Source organism: Etheostoma spectabile, chromosome 15 (genome assembly GCF_008692095.1).
Source record: "Etheostoma spectabile isolate EspeVRDwgs_2016 chromosome 15, UIUC_Espe_1.0, whole genome shotgun sequence".
In the NCBI taxonomy this organism is placed as follows: domain Eukaryota; kingdom Metazoa; phylum Chordata; class Actinopteri; order Perciformes; family Percidae; genus Etheostoma; species Etheostoma spectabile.
Window position 1 is genome coordinate 3479844 of NC_045747.1, and position 5781 is coordinate 3485624.

At 38.6% G+C, this 5781-nt stretch overlaps 1 long non-coding RNA gene across 1 annotated transcript; it reads left to right on the forward strand.

Moving 5' to 3' along the window:
• Positions 1-1361: 1361 nt before the first annotated feature.
• On the forward strand, positions 1362-1707 carry LOC116702347 (uncharacterized). Its single transcript, XR_004335131.1, has 3 exons — positions 1362-1402; positions 1491-1557; positions 1677-1707. It is a non-coding gene; the product is annotated as an uncharacterized LOC116702347 (long non-coding RNA).
• Positions 1708-5781: the final 4074 nt, after the last annotated feature.

Genomic DNA, 5781 nt, shown 5'->3' on the forward strand with positions numbered 1-5781 from the left:
TTACCTTTCTCTCTCTTAGGACAATCCAGATTGGAACAGATTCCAGCAATATCAACTCAGAGTTTGCTTCATTCTCAAGGTTGTGATTTAATTTTCTTACAAAAACAAAAATATAACAATAATTGTGATCCCAGAATCCTACCAGAGATGGCTACCTGTGTCTCCTCCTACTTTTGAGCGGTTATATGAAGATCAAAAAAGTCCCTCTTTGGTTTGTGTGTAACAGTCTATGTTGTCTGCAGGTACCGTTTGAGAGCACAGACAACAGGCATCGTTACACCTGGGTGGGCAGAGCCGCGGACCCCGACGAAGCCAAACTGGCCGAGGACATCATGAACAATATGTTCGATGACACGTACAGCAAGCAGGTAATGGGCATGTGCACGGGTTCCTTTGTAGGAATATTCAATTTTATTTATAGTATCCAATCATAACAAAAGTTATCACGAGACACATTGACCGGAACACACTCTAAATTACAAAGCCTCAAACACTTCTAGTAATTCCCCCAAGCAATTGTGTAACAGTGACGAGAAAAAACTTCCTTTTAGGGAGAAACCTGGCCGGACCAGGCTCTCAAGGTGTCTGATGGTGCGGTTGGGGGTGTGATGAACAGTGGCGATAATAGTCACATAAAGATAATTTCTATAGTCCTGTTTTTTCATTTCTTATTCATTGTGTAACTTGAAATACAAAAAAAGGTATAAATCTGCGCACACTGCACACTATGAGCTCCCATTTCATCAATATTTTCAACTCCTTTCATTGCTGAATTAAACTGGGCGACATTAAAAATTTATTTGAATAACCTAAATACTCTCACATACAAAAGAAAATAATTACACCCAAAAGATAAATATGACGTATTTACACTTATGATGTATGTGCGCATGTCTATATCACTGACCACCTCTTCTCTGTAAAGTGTGTATGAAAACTATTTGCATCCAGAGATAAGACAGATACTTTAGATACTTAGCTGCTGTGCAATGTTGTTGTTTTGTTGACGTGTCTTCTAATTATCAATTGTCTCCTAGGTAATCAATGAGGGGGAGGAGCCAGAGAACTTCTTCTGGGTGGGGGATTGGTTCTCAGAAGGAGTACGATGAAGATGCAGATTACATGAAACATGCTCGGCTCTTAGGTGAGGAAACATTATCTGTAATTATAATTTAGTCATTCTAGTTAAAAGAAGTCCGGAGAATTATAAATCCATATGTGATACTATCTGCTCTCTGTTTTTGCCACTATCTCATCGTGCCCCCCCCCCCCCCCTGTCCCTGCCTTTCCCTCACGCAGGTGTTGAACGAGAAGGGTATTTCTCCGTGTCCGAGAAGTGCTCAGACTTCTGTCAGGACGAATGGCCGATGATGACATCATGCTGCTGGACAACGGCAAAGAGGTAACAATTGATTATAGAGTTGTCTACAATGGAATCAGTTTGATTTCATCATTTCATTTATTACTGTCATTTTTTCTTGTTTCCTCAGGTGTACATGTGGGTCGGTAATCAGACCAGCCAGGTGGAGATCAAACTGAGTCTCAAAGCCTGCCAGGGTAGTTCAAAACTGCAGTCTTTGTGTCTGTGCATTTCTGTCTGTTCTTTCTTTGTGTTCAAATGTTTTGGTAAAAAAATAAAAACAAATCCATTTTTACTAAATCCTTTTCCTCTCCAGGTTACATCCAGCACATGCGCTCCAAGGACGGCACAGCCCAGAAAGCTGCGACGGTGCGGAAGGGGAACGAGCCCCACTGCTTCTCGCGCTGCTTCCACGCCTGGGGAGCTTTCAAAAACTACCCTCGCATAGACACACATGCATCTTCTACTAGTAAGAGGAGGATGATGATGTCTATGCCGGCGCTGCTGTCAAAGCCTCTCACAGGTTAATGTCAGATTCTGCCTGCAAAAACAGATTATCAGCAAAACATCCCCATCGGTGAGGTTCTTCTGCTCAAAAGCTGTTGACTGTTTTGTCTTTTAGAGAAATGGTTAAATATCACTTTTTTTCTCGAGCTTTTTTAGCAATAGTCTGAATACTGTTGTTAAATGAAAGAAGAAATTATGTTTTGAGACAAAATGGTCTAAGGTGTACAGAGGCTTTATAAAACCCAAGGGAGGGTAATGCCCTAACATATCAATCTATTCTGCTGCTGTCGTGGCTTGTGCTGCTGTTCAATGTTGTTTTTTTCCGTGGAGGGTGAGTGCACAAAACTGCAGGAGTCACTCCATGCTTGGTGCCATTTTACGCAGCTTATTTGAAGCAGTTTAGGACAGATAAAAGGTGATTTTACAGTTTGTATGTTTTTTAATGATCATTAAGGGATGAATAAAAAAAAAAGCACTATAATTTTTGGAGGAATATGGTTTATACGTACATTTTTTGTTTTTTGTGCGAACTATACATAGTATGATTGTGTGTGGGCCCATGCGCCTTCAATAAAATGGGACGGCCCCTATCCACAGAGTCTGATTGGTCACCTTCTCACCTCCTCTAACTTGTCCACAGATGTAAGTGCAAAGTAAAACCTTTTTGTTGAAGATGTGTTGGACAGTCAATGTTAAACACTTCAAATTATTTGGCCAAAGAAATCTCCGTGTCAGTTATAGCGTGAGACAGAGCCTTGTGTTATGTTTAAGGACAGATGTTTAAATGTGCAATCAGTGGCGCCCGGGAGATACTGAAACTAAATAAAACTGTATTCTGAATGTTACAGACTGCATTCAACTTGTCAAAAGTGTTTAATATTATTTGCTTGTGGAGCTGAGGGGACAAGAAAAGAGGAAGAGTTTCTTTCCAAAATGTATTTAGTGTAATCATTTTTGAAAAGTAAATGCATCATGTTTAAAATTCTACCGGTTAGAAATAGACATTTTAGTCAGACATTGAATTTAAAGTGTTGCTTTCTTTTTCAAATAGTTTCTCATTTTGGAACGTTTATTCAATGGAGATTCTTTGCAACATTTGAGGACATATCTTAATAAAATCAGTGATTTTGGTTTGCTGTATGGTTAACGGATCAGTTTAACAGAACTGCTGCAGTGCTCCTTATGAGACGTGTAGTGTGCAGACATTGGTCCATGCAAGATCATTTATGTACCGTTGTCAAATGGTTGCAACTACCATCATTTTGTCTTTTACTTTGTATGGGGTGAATTGTATGCCTGGTAGTGTGTTGAGTCCTACACATATATGAATGTGTGTATATGAATATGTGCACATGCTCCTGATGCCACCTGCAGATGCTTTATTTATGTATTTTATATTAAAAAAAAAATCTCACATCACATATTTTGTCATCCGGCCTTTTCTGCCATGGTGTCATTTTACAAGTGTTTTGAGTAGATTTGCCATACTTACTGTTTTTATGACACACTACAACTCTGCCTTTCCCATTTCCCTATTTGTGCATCCACGACTCCTCTCTTCGATTCCCACCTCGCGTCTTAGTCCCGTGCACAGGACATTCAGGCCAGGAGTGGAGACAACAGCCGTTTTACAACAAAACACAAGTATTGTATGTCAAAAAGTCATTAGTGTGTTGAAAAAATATGAAGTCATATATTGTATGTCGAAAAGGGTCTGTAGTATGTCAAAAAGGTTGTAAAAAGTCAGAATAGAATGTAGAAAAAGTCATAGGGTATTGAAGTGAAAAAAATGTAGTATGGTATGTTAAACAAATATCAAAAAGTCAGATTAAAGGATGTGAAAAAAGTGATTAAAAGTAAAAGTATGTGATGAAGTCATAAAACAAGTCATAGTATGTTAATATTTAAAAAAAGTCATGGCTTAATATGTATAAGTTTTAAAAGTATAGAACAGTATGTGCAAAATAAGTGAAAAAAGACAGTATAGTAGTCAAAGTGCTAAAGAGTCATAGTATAGTGGGTCGAAAAAGTGATAGGACATAGTATGTCGAAAAAATAATGAAAAAAAGTCATATGTTAAAAAAGTCATAAAAAGTCATAGAACAGTATGTCGAAAAAGTGATAAAAAAGTCATAGTAAATATGTCCGAAAAGTGATAAAGAGTCATAGTATAGTATGTCAAAAAGTGATAAAGTCATGGGAGGTTGTCAAAAAAGTGACAAAAAGGTCATAGTATAGTATACAAACAAAGTCATAAAAAGTATAGTATAGTATGTCAAAAAAGTGATAAGAGTCATGGTATAGTATGTAAAAAAATGAAAGTCATAGTATAGTATGTTTTAAAGTCATAAAAAAGTCATAGTATAGTATGTTGAAAAAAAAGTGATAAAAAGTCATAATAGTGGGTCGAAAAAAATAATGAAAAAGTCATAGTTGTATGTCAAAAAAGTCATGTATAGTATGTCAAAAATAATGAAAAAGTCCTAATATAGTATGTCAAAAAAGTTAAAAATGTCATAGCCACTTGCCATGGTCGGATCATATTAACAATGTGGTTACTAAATGAGTAGAGCGGTGGCAGTTTTCGTAAATGTGCACAGTTTTTAAACTTTAGTTTCACTAAAAAAAGATTTATTATTAAAAAGACAGAAAGGTCAAATTTTGGCCAGACAAAAGTTTTGTCGCCTAAACAAATTGAACAAATCTACAAAATCAATATGTCAGCAAATTAAATAGTGGTGCTGTGAGTTCGTTTATATCTTTATGACTTCCATGAGCTTGAGGACTGCATCCATGCGGTTTGGCAGAGTCAACAAGTTTGATGAAATCAATTGTGCCTCCCAGAGTTTATCAGTATTCTTTGGTTTGGTCTTCCATTTCTCTTTTCCCTACCACATATGCTCAATGGTGTCATGTGGTGACTGGGCGGCCAACCTGGAACATCTTGATCTTCTGCCCTTGAGGAAATTGGGAATTTGGCTCTTTTAGTTGGGATATAAAGAGGTAGCTAAGATCTTTTGTATTTGAGACTATGATTGTGTGCTTCCACCCTGCAGAACTCTCGCACACCCATACTGGATACAACCCAGACCATGATTTTCCGCCCCAAACTTCACTGTTTTCTGGGTGAATCGGATCCATGCGGGCCTCAGTAGGTTCCTGCATATTTGCGGCAACTGTGGTGTAATCAAACGATTCATCTGAAAAATCACTTTTTTCCATTCTCCAGCGTCACCTTTTAGCAGGCGTGGCCTTGGTAAATGCCACGGTGTTTCAATTGTCTTTTGTTTGTGCTGGTTCTGGGCACTGTTCGACCATGGAGGATTTTGAGAACAGAATCCGAACAAACCGTTGTGGTATACAGGGACTTCCGGGGCCAGGTCTGGTGGAGCTCTGTGCAGTAGAATGGGCTGGCCTTGGATTGTCACAACAAACGGTCCTCTCGAGCAGTTGTCTTGCGGGGTCTGCCTGACCTGGGCTTGTCACGTCCTCCAGTGTCTCTCAAATGTTTTTTTCATCCTCTGGACTGACGTGAGACACATTGAAGGTGTCTGCCACATCAGCAGAGGATCTGGTCTCAGCCGCTTGATATCCAAACTTAGTCTCCAGGTGAATCTTAGGTTAGTTGCAGAGGTCTAGTTGCAGTGATGTGAGAGGTCTAGTGTACTGGGGTTGTTTTATACACACCGCAGACCTAATTGATCCATTATTAGGCCAGGTGAAGCTCATATGGAAGGCGACAAACCGTGTCTTTGCAAAAATTGACTCAATGTGGCTTTACCAGCTGTGAATATAGAATACTTTTTGACAGTTTCTTTTTGCACTGAAACATTATTACAAAGCTGTTGGGATTAAAAATGAGCCCTTTCTTGAAAAAAATCTTGATTAGAAAATATATTTCAGCGGCATTAGTG